Source organism: Oryctolagus cuniculus, chromosome 10 (assembly GCF_051225735.1).
Source record: "Oryctolagus cuniculus isolate XC-2025 breed Fujian yellow rabbit chromosome 10, ASM5122573v1, whole genome shotgun sequence".
Taxonomy (NCBI): Eukaryota; Metazoa; Chordata; class Mammalia; order Lagomorpha; family Leporidae; genus Oryctolagus; species Oryctolagus cuniculus.
Genome location: NC_142876.1, coordinates 66,548,578 through 66,563,549, shown reverse-complemented (window position 1 = coordinate 66,563,549; position 14,972 = coordinate 66,548,578). Strand labels below are relative to the sequence as shown.

Here is a 14,972-nt window from a genome sequence, read left to right as displayed (position 1 = left end):
TTTCTCTGTCTCTCGCTCTCTCTACCTCTGCCTTTAAAATAAAATAATTTTTTTTTTCAAATGGTCCTAATGTGTTGGCATTTTTTCTTCATCCACTTTTATTTATTTGAAAGGTTGGGGGCGTGTGTGTGTGTGGAGATCACATGCATGTGTACACACTCCCCATCCACTGGCTCACTTCCCAAATGCCCACAATAGTGGGGATTGGGATGAGCCATGTCAAAGCCAGAGCCCACAACTCAATCTGGGTCTCTCACCTTGGTGGCAGAAACCCATCTAAAGTTATTAAATACTTGATCCTTCTCAGAAAGCTGAAACTAGAAACAAAGCTAGAACTTAAACCTAGGTACTGTTAATATTGGATGTGGGCATCCCAAGCAGCTTCTTAAATACTACACCAACTGCCTGCTCCATGGCATAGTTTCCAGCTTTGATGAGGTAATCCTCAGTTCACATTATTGCTTCTAGGACATTTCAATCTAGTTCCATAATTTAAAAGCTGTTTTTTAAGGCTCATGCCACTTGATAATTTAAACTTGCCCAATTACCATAAGCAAATAGAACACTTTTTAAAAGATATATTCCTAATTTGATTTTTAAAACTACTGAATCAGAGTATTTAGCAGGTAGTGATGGGGGTGGTGGTAAGAAACCTCTCTCAGTAGCTGCCAAGGTGGTGGGGAAGTGGAAAACAAACTAACAGCTTAACCCATTAAGTCTCAACATTTCAACTACATTATATTTATTTCAAAGTTCTCATAAGTGGTATATTTATTGCTCAAATGAAGTTTGTACAGGTGTCTGATATATAGCATGACACATAATGGGTTAATGAATACAAGGGCTTCCTTTAAATGATGAAAATATTTTGGAATTAATATAGTGGTGACAGCTGCACACCAATTTGAACATACTAAAAACCACTGACTTGTATATTTTAAAATGATTAAACAGTGGATTTACATTATACAATATATGTATATATACATTATACATTATTACCTCAATTAAAAATTTCCCAGACGTTATGGTTTAACCATTGTGAAGTCACTGTACACATAATGGAAATGAACAGCTGAGTAAACAGACAGTGAGGAGTGGGCGTCAGATTTTTCACCACTGGAATCAGGGTTTGCAGATAGGCAAGGCAGAAGGCTAGAATGTGAAATGGATTAGAACTGGAGATATAAATATGAACTTGTGTTTAATACAGATGGTTATATACACAATCATTTGAGTGTGTGCATGTACACACATATTTCCTGCATATGTCTGCTGAGAGTGCCCACAAACCCCAGTATCAAGAAGCATTATCTAACAAGCAGATCGTGGTTACTAATAAATACGCTGCTCTAATGAAAGTAACCAGTGCTACTTGGAGAAATGACTGATCCTAGGACTGATGTAGGAAATTACTCCTTAAAACGTCAAAGGTCATCATAAACAAAAAAGCAAGTCTGAGAAACCATCATAGCTGAAAGAAGCCCAAAGAAAACGCAATGACTAAATGTAATGTGGCATTCTGGACGGGATCTGGGAACAGAAACAGGACATTAGGTAGGAACTAGGGAAATCTAAGTAAAGTATGGGACTTCAGTTAACATATTAATATTGGTTTATCATTTCTGACAAATGGACACTATTAATGTAAAACATTAATAATGGAAAAAATGGTGTGAAACATATAGGAACTCTTTACTTTCTGAGCCATTTTTCTGTAAATTTCAAGCTATTCTAAAGTAAAAGTTCATAATCAGGGGGCCAGCATCATGGCAAAGTTGGTTAAGCTATCCCCTGCAATGCTGGTATCCCATGAGGGCTGGTTCCTGTCCTGGCTGCTCCACTTCGGATCCAGTTCCCTGCTAATGGTCTGAGAAAAGCAGCAGCAGATCACCCAAGTGTCTGTGCAGCCATCACTCAGACAGATACACAGAAAAAGCTCCTGGTTTTGGCCTGGCCCAGTGCTGGCCATTATGGCCATCTGGGGAGTTAGCTGGAGTTGAACAGGGATGTTAAGCATCACACTAGCAAACATCAACTGGTTCAGAGTTTGAATCGTGAAAAGGAATAGTAATAGTCTGCCCCAGTACTTGACAGCTCTTAGTTTTGTACCCTTGGTGTGAATGATTACATCACACTAGGTGTGATGGAAGACCTCCCTCTCTCTCTTTCTCTTTCAAAATTAAATACACAAATATTAAAAAGTTCATAAATAAAAATGTTCCCAAGGAAGTTTGGTTTAGAAACCCTTAAGCAATAACTCCATCTTTTTCAGAGCAAGCACCCACGTATCTCCCAGTACCTCATACTGATTTGTTGTCACAGCTTTTATATCTCTACTTCAAATCCTGCCCCAATTCTGTTTTTCCTCCAACTTCATGTTTATACCCCATTCCACATTCTTTTGGTTGCTTATGTTCTTTGAACTCTCACCATCAAAAACCTTTTCAATCTCACTTTAGCCACTTTTTCATCTTTAGAATTTTGTAAATATATTTGGCCATTTTTCTATCTGGTAATCATAATCTTCCCACTGGTTTGTGAAAGAAGAAAATTTATGATGTCATTTTGTTTCATTTTTTACAAGTTGTGATTAAAAATATGTAACTTAAAATGTATCACTTCGACCATATTTAAGCACGGCATAACCTTTATCCACACTGTTGTGTAGCCATCATCACTATCCACCTCCAGAGCTTGGTTTCCTAACTGAAACCTATTAAACAATAACTCCTGAATTCCTACTCTTGCCAGACCTGGGTACTCCCCCATTCTACTATCACTATGAATTTGACTACACAAGGCACCTCATAAGTGGAATCATAAATATTTGTCCCTTTATGACTGGCTTATTTCACCTGACATGATAACTACAATGTTTTGGCACATGGCACAACATGGAATTTCCTGTTCCTTTCCTTCCTTTTTCAGGCTGAGTAATATTCCATATGTACACACACACACACAATTTTACTGACCCACTCATCAAACAATGGACACTTAAGTAGCTTCTACCTTTTGGCTATTATGAATAATTCTACAATGAACATGGAAGTACAGCACAAATACATCTTTGATGCCTATAATTTAATAAAATATTTCATCTACTTGAAAGGCAGAGCAACAGAGGAAGGAAGAAAAAAGGACAGAGAGGAGGGCCTTCTATTCGCTGGTTCACCTCCACATGCTGGCAACAGACAGGGCGAGGTCAGGCTGAAGCCAGAAGCCTGAACTCTTCAGGAAACTAAGCATATCATCTGCTGCCTCATAGGATGCATGAGCAAAAAGCAGGATTGAAAGCAGAGCACTTGGCCAGCGCCGTGGCTCAACAGGCTAATCCCCCGCCTTGCGGCGCCGGCACACCAGGTTCTAGTCCCGGTCAGGGTGCTGGATTCTGTCCTGGTTGCCCCTCTTCCAGGCCAGCTCTCTGCTATGGCCCGGGAGTGCAGTGGAGGATGGCCCAAGTGCTTGGGCCCTGCACCCCATGGGAGACCAGGAGAAGCACCTGGCTCCTGGCTTCGGATCAGCACAATGCGCCGGCCGTGGCGGCCATTGGAGGGTGAACCAACGGCAAAAAGGAAGACCCTTCTCTCTGTCTCACTGTCCACTCTGCCTGTCAAAAAAAAAAAAAAAAAAAAAAGTAGAGCACTTAAGACTCGAAACAGCATTCCAATCTGAGATGTGGGTGACCCAAGCAGCAGCTTACCCTCTGTGCCACATCGAGGGTCCATGATGCCTGTAATTTTCTTTATCAATATTTCCCTCACTTTTGGGTTTATACCTTCTCTACCCTAATATCAGAAAATGCATTTAATCTTAATCCTTTCATTTCTTTGGATATTTAATTCTTCTCCTCTATTTATAATGCCAGTTTCTTTTTTTGTTAAGTCACAATTTTTTCCTCTACGTAATGGAATCTTTTTCTGGGATTCCTCATCTGTCCTACCACTTTGTCTTTCCACTGTTGTATCAATTCTATAACTGTTTTTAGTATAACTTTCTAGTACTATTTTAGTCCCTCTTCATCATTTTTATTTTTCAAAATCATCTTGCCAACTTTTACAAAAGAACTTTAGAACTAGTTCCAACAAGGTAAAAATGTTAATATCTGTGTAAAGTAATAAAGAAATTAAACCACAAAGTATCTATGGAAAAAAATCCCCTAGATGGGGAAAAACCTTTTCAAAATATGATATGAAAGGAAAAAGTCATTTTTTATAAGTCCTCTATAAAAATTTAAAATGCAGAAGTCAGTGTTATAGCACAGTAGGTTAGGCTGATGCCCACAATGCCAGTATCCCAAATCAGAGTGCCAGGTCGGGTCCTGGCCACTCCACTGTCAATCTACTTCTGCTAATACACCTGGGAAAACAGAGGAAGATGGTCCAAATATGAGGGACCCTGCCACCATGTGGGAAACCCAGATGGAGTTACAACTCCTGGCTTCAGCCTGGCCCAGTTCCAGCCATTGCAGCCATTTGAGTAGTCAATCAGTGGATGTTAAGATCTCCTTGTCACTCTGCCTTTCAAATAAATAAAAATAAATTTTTTTTTTTTTTTTTGGCCAGGCAGAGTTAGACAGTGAGAGAGAGAGACAGAGAGAGACTTATAGACAGTGAGTGAGAGAGAGACAAAGAGAAAGGTCTTCCTTCCATTGGTTCACCCCCCAAATGGCCACTACGGCTGGCGCTGTGCCGATCTGAAGCCAGGGGCCAGGTGCTTCCTCCTGGTCTCCCATGCGGGTGCAGGGCCCAAGGACTTGGGCCACAGCAGAGAGCTGGATTGGAAGAGGAGCAACTGGGACAGAATCCAGCGCCCTGACTGGGACTAGAACCTGGGGTGCTGGCGCCGCAGGCAGAGGATTAGCCTAGTGAGCTGCAGTGCCGGCAAAAATAAATCTTAAAAAAAAAAAAAAAAAAAAAAAAAAAGAGAAAGAGAAACTATAATGCAAATAAAAGCCAAAATCAGAAGTAAAAATGTTTTCTGTATATGAAAAATAACAAATCAATGAATAAACAACTTACTACCAAAAAAGAATCAGAAGACATGAAGAGTCAGTTCAAAGAATGAGAAATACAATACTGAATGAACATAGAGGTATTAAAATTCATTCATAATTCTAAAACTATAAAATAATGACTTATTTAAAAAATAAAGACTTATTCAAAAGTCTGACAAAGATTAAGGATGGATCAACAAGGTTCAGGAAAACCACCATTCTCATATGTTGCCTACAGGGATGAAATTGGAATATCCTCTTTGGAGAGTACTTTGGCAGAAGCGATCAAAATATAAAATGCACAGCCTTTTGTCCTGCAAGTATACTGCTCATACAATTATGTACAGACGATAATATACAAAGACATTCAAGAAAGTGTTATTAGTATGTCCAAAACAAGAGAAGGAGGGAGTGTGGCTGTTGAATATCCATTTATAAGAATCTAATTAAACAAATTATGGTGCATTTTAATATTTAAAATTATTCAAATGAAGATAAGAAGACTTTTCGGGGCCCGCGCTGTGGCGTAGCGGGTAAAGCTGCTATCTGCAGTGCCAGCATCCCATATGAACTCAGTTCAAGATGGCTGCTCACTTCTGATCCAGCTCTGTTATGGCCTGGGAAAGCAGTGGAAGATGGCCCAAGTCCTTGGGCCCCTGGACATGCATGGGGAAACTGGAAGAAGTTCCTGGCTTTGGATAGGTGCAGCTCCAGCCATTGTGGCCAATTGGGGAGTGAACCATCGGATGGAAGACCTCTTTCTGCCTCTGCCTCTCTGTAACTCTGCCTTTCAAATAAATAAATCTTAAAAAAAAAAAAAAAAGCAGGCTTTTTAGGTTTGGCACTGTGGCACAGAAGGTTAACCCGCTTTGTACAGTGCTGGCATCCCATATAGGCACCAGTTCAAGTCCTGGCTGCTCCACTTCCAATCTAGCTCCCTATTAATGAGCCTTGGAAAGCAGTGGAAAACGGCCTAGGTGCTTGGGCCTGCGCCACCCATGTGGGAGATCCAGAAGAAGCTCTCGCATTTGTACACCTAACTGCCTACTGAACATTTCACATGGATGTCTACTAGGCATTTCAAATCAAAAAACATTGACAGTGTTGTAGAATAGCAGCTAAAGCAGTCGACTGCAATGCTAGCATCCCAAATGGGTGCCAGTTTAAGTCCTGCTGCTCCACTTTAGATCCAGCTCCCTGCTAATGGCATGGGAAAAGTAGAAGAAGAAGCCCAAGCATTTGGGGGCAGCCACTGACATGGGGGGCCTAGCCACTGATGTGGGAGGCCCAGAAGAAGCCCCTGGCTTAGAACTGGCCCAGCTCTGGCTGTTGCAGACATCTGGTGAGTGAACCAGTGAATGGAAGATCCTCTCTCTGTAACTCTGACTTAGCCCAAAACTAAAATATTAAAAAAAAAAAGTTCTTGCCTTAAAAAAAAAGACTATAGGCTGGCGCCGCGGCTCATTAGGCTAATCCTCCGCCTGCTGCGCCAGCACACCGGGTTCTAGTCCCAGTCGGAGCACAGGATTCTGTCCTGGTTGCCCCTCTTCCAGGCCAGCTCCCTGCTATGGCCCAGGAGTGCAGTGGAGGATGGCCCAAGTGCTTGGGCCCTGCACCCCATGGGAGACCAGGAGAAGCACCTGGCTCCTGCCATCGGATCAGCGCGGTGCACTGGCTGCAGCGCGCTTGCTGCAGCGGCCATTGGAGGCTGAACCAATGGCAAAAGGAAGACCTTTCTCTCTCTCGCTGTCCACTCTGCCTGTCAAAAAAAAAAAAAAAAAAAAAAAAAAGACTACAGAGAATTCTTCATTTTCTCCATCAAATCTCTCCTCCATATCCAACTATCCATTTTCTCCACTTCAATAAATGGTATCACCATCCATCACTTACCAAAAATTCAGAAATGCTGGTTCTATCTCTAAAATATATCCCAAATTAAATTCATGTCTTCCCACTCAACTGTCACCATAATAATAAAAAAAAATCGACTCTTAACTATTATAAAAATTTCCCAAATAATCTCCCTATTTCCACTTTTGCCCTATCTCCTTTTCTTAATTTCTTTTTTTTTTTTTTTCAAAAAAAGAGTTTATTTATTTGAAAGTCAGAGTTACACAGAGAGAGAAGGAGAGGCAGAGAGAGAGAGAGGTCTTCCATCTGCTGGTTCAATCCCCAATTGGCTGCATCAACTGGAGCTGCGCCAATCCGAAACCAGGAGCCAGGAGCTTCCTCCAGGTCTGCCCACATGGGTACAGGGGCCCAGGGACTTGGGCCAACTTCTACTGCTTTCCCAGGCCATGGCTGAGCGCTGAATCGGAAGTGGAGGAGCCAGGACTTGAACCAGTGCCCATATGGACTGACGGCACTGTAAGTGGTGACTTAACCCACTGTGGCACAGTGCTGCCCTCCTTAATTTCATCTTATTTGAAAGGCAGAGAGATCTTCAGGCATTTCTGGTTCACTTCCTAAATGTCCCCAACAGCCAGAACCGGGCCAGGCAGAATCAGTGGCTTCCACGTCTCCCACATGTGTGGTAGGGACCCAAGTACTCACACCACTGCCTGCTACCTTGGAGAGTATGCAAAGAAGGAAGCTAGATGGAAAGCAGAGCAGAGGAGACTCAAACCAGATATAGGTATGCAGGTATCCCAATAAGTGACTTAGCCACTGCACCAAACTTATACAACCATCTTGTTAACAAGCAGCAGCCAAAACGATCTTTTAGAACTAAAATCAAGTGATATTACTGCCCTTCTTAAATTTATTGGTTTCTTGTTGAACTTAGAATAAAATCTATACTCAAGTGAAACCATCTGTGCTATATGAAGCAAAATTAATGTAATAAACAAATGAAGCATTTAAAAAAAACATTTAAAAATCTCAGACAGAATATGAATAGCATGCACCAGAACTAAACAGTTATAAAAAGCACTAATGGGGCCAGCACTACGGCACAGGTTAAGCCTCCGCTTGAGGCGTCAGCATCCCATATGGGAACCAGTTCATGTCCCGGCTGCTCCTCTTCCAATCCAGCTCTCTGTTTATGGCCTGGGAAAGCAGTGCAAGATGCCCCAAGTGCTTGAGCCCCTGCACCCACATGGGAGACCCGAAGAAGCTCCTGACTCCTGGTTTCAGATTGGCTCAGCTCCAGCTGTTGTGGCTAGTTGGGGAGTGAACCAGTGGATGGAAGATCTTTCTCTCTGGCTCTCCTTCTCTCTGTAACTCTGCCTCCCACATAATTAATTTAAAAAAGAAAAAAGAAATAGATGACATGAACAAATATAGGTTGAAATAAAAGAATTCCATGGATTAAATAACAGAATGAATAAACAAAAGAATGAACAGAGAGCTAGATAAAGTAGAGGACAGCCTCAGAAGGCATCATAGAAGGATTAAAAGAGAAAAGGCAAAATATTAAAGTTAAGAGATATAAAGAAGTCAGAAGTGACAGAATCCAAATATAGTCGTGTGCCACATAATGATGCTTCAGTATTATGGTATAGCTTTAGAGTGTAGTAGGCTACACCATCTAGATTACATAAATATGTTCTGTGATGTTTCCACAAAAATGAAATTGCCAAACAATATGTTCTCAGAACACATGTGTGCTGTTAATATACTCATGACTATGTTATAATTAGAGAGAAAAAATTAAGGAAACAAAATATTTGGAAAAATGGCGAAAAATTTCCTATAATTGAGGAAAGATGAAAGACCTCACTCAGATCAAAGTGTCTGTAATACATTTTGCACACAGTAGTCTCTCAACAATTAAATATTTCTGGAATTAATTAAATCCCAAGACCAAACAAGATGGAAAATGAACTATTTTCAGACAGATTATGGTGAAACTGAAAAAGACAGAAAATTGCAAAATCTCAAAAGGAACTGCAGATCATACACATAAGAAAACAAATCAGGTTGACATTACAAATTCTTAAAATCAACACCAGAGGCAAAAAACAGAAACAAAACAAAATTCAATGCAGTAATATTTTCAAAATGTTGAAGAAAAAGAATTTAAAACCAAAATCTTTAATCAAACTAAGTAATCATTAAAAGTAAGGGTTTACTAGAGATATTTTCAGGCACAAAAAGGCCTTGGAAGGTTTACATACAAATATCCTATTTGAAAATTATTTTTAGATACTCAAAACAAAACAAAAAAACGGAAATGTATCTATGAGGATACTATGTGGTATATGGGAGCATGAGGGAATGAATAACAGAATAAAGTACATGTTACAGAAAAAGTAACAAAAACGATGGATGGATAGATAGAAGGACTATCAACCCGGAACTAAAATTCTAGGAATATCAACATGACTACTGCAAAAGTGGGCAGAGTTTGGGACGGGTGACTAGAAAAAAGTGAGAACACTTAAAGTACTTACCTGGTTTAGATGGAAGATATATAGTAAGAAACTGAGTAAAATGAATAAAAATACAGACATAAGAAAATCAAATGTGTGCCTTTGTAAACAAAAGAGCATTCAATTTATATGACAGGAGGCAGCAATAGTATTTTTATCATATATAGAATGTAATCAATTTCCAATTTATGTGTATGACAGTAAATGCAGCCCAGTAATCAAGAGTCTCTGAGGGTAGGTGACATAATTTGGCAATATAGTTTTTGTTTTGTTTTTCCTAAGCAGAGTTAGTGAGAGAGAGAGAGAGACAGAGAGAGTTATAGACAGTAAGAGAGAGAGAGAGAGAAAGGTCTTCCTTCTGTTGGTTCACCCCCCAAATGGCTGCCATGGCCGGCACACTGTGCTGATCCGAAGCCAGGAGCCAGGTGCTTCCTCCTGGTCTTCCATGCGGGTGCAGGGCCCAAACACTTGGGCCAATCTCCACTGCCTTCCCAGGCCACAGCAGAGAGCTGGACTGGAAGAGGAACAACTGGGACAGAATCCCGCGCCCCAACTGGGACTAGAACCCAGTGTGCCGGTGACGCAGGCGGAGGATTAGCCTATTGAGCCGCGGTGCCGGCCGGCAATATAGTTTTTAAAAAAGAAAACACATGGGGGCCAGCGCTGTGGCATAACAGGTGAAGACGCCGCCTGCAGTGCTGGCACCCCACATGGGCAATGATTCAAGACCCAGTTACTCTTCTTCCAATCCAGCTTTCTGCTAAGGCCTGGGAAAGCAGTGGAAGATGGCCGAAGCGCTTGGGCCCCTGCACCCAAGACCTGAAAGAGGCTCCTGGCTTCGGATCAGCCCAACTCCAGCCATTGAGGCCATTTGGGGAGTGATCCAGCAGATGGCAGCTCTCTCTCTCTCCCTCTGCCTTTCAAATAAATAAATCTTTATAAAAGAAAAAAAGAACACCAAGAAGGTTAAAAATAAAAGGATAGCAAGTAGATGTGTCAGAGAATATTAATCCAAGCTGGTAAATGTACTTTTTAGACCCTATTTATGAATAATTAAAAGTCTTCCTGGTCTGGGCTTTTACTCAAGGAAGCTAGTCTCAGTTCCCTGTCATTTCTGGATCTGTGGATTACACCACTGCAATAAAGTTCACAAACTAAGGGATATTTGTTTATTTTCCCTATGACTTGGAGTTCTTTTTCATTTCAGGCACCTGCAGAATCCTCTTTCTTGCTTTCAAGCTCAACTGTATATAATTTTAAAAGGATTTTTACTTCCACATATTTGAAAAAGCAGGCTCTTCAGTCTCATTTTGTCCAGAAATTCCACACAATTTAACACACAATTTAAGTTAAAGACAGGGGCCGGTGCTGTGGCGAAGTGGGTTAACACCCTGGCCTAAAGCACCAGCATTCCATATGAGCGCCGGTTCTAGTCCCGACTGCTCCACTTCCTATCCAACTCTCTGCTATAGCCTGGGAAAGCAGAGGAAGATGGCTGTTGCAGCCATCTGGGGAGTGAACCAGTAGATGGAAGACCGCTCGCTTGCACGTGCTCTCTCTCTCTCTACCTCTCTCTGTAACTCTTTCAAATAAATAAAATAAATCTTTAAAAATAAAATAAGTTAAAGACAACCAAGACCAAAGTCTAAATTACTTAATTCCATCATCTACATTAGGAAATCATAATGTTCAACTTTTAAGGCTATGAGAAGTAACAGAAATTCTACCTTAGCATTGGCCCTGGTAAAACACTCAAATGCTGCCCTTTAATATGCCACCAATTTTACATTCTACCAAAATAAAAGTAAACCAATAACCATCATCATGGAATGGGAGTTTTAAACTTTTATTTTGATTTCAGCTTCCACTGAATTAAAATTGCATTAGGGGCAGAAATGCTTCCTTTAAAATTGATTTCAAGAAAATAAAGCAACTAGTAAGGAACAAAATCATAATAACAGATTTCAATGGTCCTTAAGAGTTACTCAGCGAGGCTGGCTCTGTGGCATGTAAAGCCGCAGTCTGCAGTGCCAGCATCCCATATGGGCACTGGTTTGAGATCCAGCTCTCTGTTATGGCCTGGGAAAGCAGAAGATGGCCCAAGTCCTTGGTCCCTGCACCTGCATGGGAGACCCGGAAGAAGATCCTGGCTCCTGTCTTTGGATTGGCCCAGCTCCGGCCGTCGTGGCCAATTGGGGAGTCAACCAGCAGATGAAAACCTCTCTCTATCTCTGCCTCTCCTTCTCTGTGTAACTCTTTCAAATAAAAATAAATAATTTTTTTTTAAAAAAAAGTTATTCAGTTAGAACACTGACTAACTTTCTCTGTGTTTTGATCTGGAAACATTAAGCCCAAGATCCTATTCAGAGATCAAACAGAGACTTTTTGGTTGACTGTCATCATTTCTCAATATGTGCTTTTAAAGTTAAATTAAACTAAATGAGATCTCCCCTTCCAAAATTCTGACTCTAGAGTAGTAATATTTTTAAAACAACTTCACTCCAAATTCTAATATTTTTCTAATAATGTAAAAATGGTTTACTTATTTCCTACTTACACGAACAGCTTAATTTTTGCACCCTTTCAAAAGTAGTTTTGAAAAATAATGGAAAAGGCCTCAAGGTAAGTGGTCATGCTTCTGAGATTAACTGCCCCCACCTCCAACAACTTAAGCCATTCAAGTGAGAATTCAGTCAATGAAAAAGGAATATTCTTTCTGTATCACACACTTTTTGTACTTTATCTTCCAAATCTAAGTAATGGTTAATTTTCACCACAGTGTTTTCTGGCAATTATGGCATAACACTTTCCCACAAGAATATAATGATTGCATCCTAGACCAACAAATCAGTCTCATTTAAAAAAAAAAAAAAAAGCAATCACAAAATTTAATCAACAACATGCAAAAGATTAAGACCAAAGTGAAAACACCCGTATTCCTTTACAACAGACCTCAACAATGTCCTTAAAAGTCCTAATGGAATTCTTGTGATCCACCTTGTAAGGTCTGTTTTAATTAGTTAAGAGGCAAAGAGAGACAAACGTATGGGAGAGAGTGAGTGATTTCTCATCTGCTAGTTCACTCCCCAAGTGCCCACAGTAGTTGGCCCCACAGCCAGAAGCCTGAATTTCAATGCAGGTCTCCCAGGTAGATGGCAGCAACTCAACTACTTGAGCCACCACAAATGCTTCTAAGCAGGAAGTTAGAGCCAGAAGCTGGAAGTAGAAGCTGATGCTGGGAAATGAACCCAGGTATACTCTGATTTGAGACTTGGGCAAGTTAACTGCCTGGCAAAATACCTGTTCCTCTAAACTTAACTTCTAGAATGAACATGCACTATTTCTATAATTTTGTCTTTTTTTAAGATTTATTTTCGGGTTGGCAACACGGCACAGCGGATTAAGCTGCATCTACAATGCCAGCATCCCATATGGGTGCCAGTTCGAGTCCCAGCTGCTCTGCTTCTGATCTGGCTCCCTCCTAATGTGCCTCGGAAAGCAGCGTAAGATGGTCCAAGTCCTCAGGCCACTGCACCCATGTGAAAGACCAGAGGAAGCTCCTGGCTTCAGTGTGGCCCAGCCCTGGCTGTTGCAGTTATTTGGGGAGTGAACCAGCAGAGGGAAGATCTCTCTCTTTCTATCTCTGTAACTCTGACTTTAAAATACATAAATTTTCAAAAAAAAAAAAGTATTTATTTATATGGTGCCAGTTCAAGTCCCGGCTGCTCCACTTCAGATCCAATTCCTTGCTGATGCTCCTGGGAAAACAGCAGAGGATGGTCGAAGTGCTTCGGCCCCTCTATCAATGAAGAAGATCCTAGAAGACTTAGAAGAAGATCCTGACTCCTGACTTTGGACTGGCCCAGCTCCAACAGTCGAGGCCATTTGCGGAGTAAACCAGCAGATGGAAGATCTGTCTCTGCCTTTTAAATAAAATAAACAAATCTTAAAAAAAAAAAACAAACTGTTAGTATAATTGACTGAAATATTGAAACAAACAATATCCATGAATCCTAGTTAAATCCAGGGCAGGGGCCGGCGCCACGGCTCAGTAAGCTAATCCTCCGCCTTGCGGTGCCGGCACACCGGGTTCTAGTCCCGGTCGGGGCGCCGGATACTGTCCGGGTTGCCCCTCTTCCAGGCCAGCTGTCTGCTGTGGCCCAGGAGTGCATGAAGGATGGCCCAAGTCCTTGGGCCCTACACCTGCGTGGGAGACCAGGAGGAAGCACCTGGCTCCTGGCTTTGGATTGGCGCAGCGCGCTGGCCGTAGCGGCCACTGGGGTGGTGAACCAACGGAAAAAGGAAGACCTTTGTCTGTCTGTCTCTAACTCTGCCTGTCAAAAAAAATTAAAAAAAAAAAAAAAAAGAAGTTACAGAGAGAGGTAGAACTAGAGCCAGAGAGAGAGAGAGAGAGAGAGGTCTCCTATCAGCCAGTTCACTCCCCAAATAACTGCAACGGCCAGAGCTAAGCTGATGACCCAAAGCCAGGAACTTTTTCCAGGACTTCCATGCAGGTGCAGGGGCCCAGGGATTTGGGTATCTTCTGCTTTCCCAGGCCATAGTAGAGAGCTGGATCGGAAGTAGAGCATCCAGGACTCGAACTGGCACCCTTATGGGATGCCAGCACTGCAGGCTGAGGCTTTAACCCTCTGTGCCACAGCTCTAGACCCAAATTCTACCATTCTTCACCCCAACCTCCTTCCTTTATATATATATATATATCATGAAAAATATGGCCCATAAACAATTGGCACAGAGTAACATTCTCTTGAAAACTAACAAAAATAAATCTGTGATGTTAAAAAAAATTATGGGATATTTCCTTCAGCTATTGTACTGTAATACCTCAGTCTGCTCATGCAATTATTCTATCATTTAACATTTACTAAGTATGATGACTACAAGGGATCACCCAAGTCAGGTGAATTTGTACAGGGATAGGCGTCAGGAATTTCATTTACAGCTTAATTAAAATGATATCCTGAGGACAATTATGAGGCAGGTAGGAATGGAAGGGGCACCAGTGGGAGGGGAGAATAAACAAGTAGACAAGTGCACACAGAAAGCAGGCCACATAAAGCAGGGTGGTGTAGAAAATCAGGCTGAAGAAACTAGGAAGGAAGCGTCTTGTCTCTGTAAAGCTTGATCTTCACTGTGACAAAACTAATTTAAGGTTTTTAAAAAGGTAGTGACATAATTTGAGAGGTGTTTGGAAAGGTACCCTTGATGAAACCTAGAAGACAGACTAAGAAGAGGAGGAATTAGCTGACAGACAAGAAACCCACTTAAAGTATAATGAGAGCAAGGAGGCTAGAATGACACCTAAGCTTCTAGCTTCAGCAATAAATAAATAAAACTGCTTTGGAAATAAATTAGTATTTATTTGTTGTATTTATTTTCTAACAGTAATAACTAAATGACACTGCAAATTTCTTAAAATAAAATTCTCATTACTTTATTATTAAATAATATTTATAAGAGATTAATTTTAAAATTTTTTTGACATTGTGAAACATCTGACTATAAAAACCACATGCTGCTGGCGCCGCAGCTCACTTGGCTAATCCTCTGCCTGTGGCACCGGCACCCTGGGTTCTAGT

General features: G+C 41.2%; 1 protein-coding gene across 29 annotated transcripts in view; it reads right to left on the bottom strand.

The window, feature by feature from the left end:
• Positions 1–14,972, bottom strand: part of LOC100357740 (ankyrin repeat domain-containing protein 12) — a 143,036-nt gene that overhangs the window by 114,883 nt on the left and 13,181 nt on the right. For 6 of the 29 annotated variants that reach the window (XM_070050476.2, XM_070050464.2, XM_070050472.2 and 3 more), the window contains one exon: positions 1,003–1,155. The exons of the other annotated variants lie outside the window; for them this stretch is intronic. The gene's annotated coding sequence lies outside the window, so the exon portion shown is untranslated. Of the gene's footprint in view, positions 1–1,002; positions 1,156–14,972 lie in introns of those variants that run through there. 29 annotated transcript variants of the gene reach the window in all.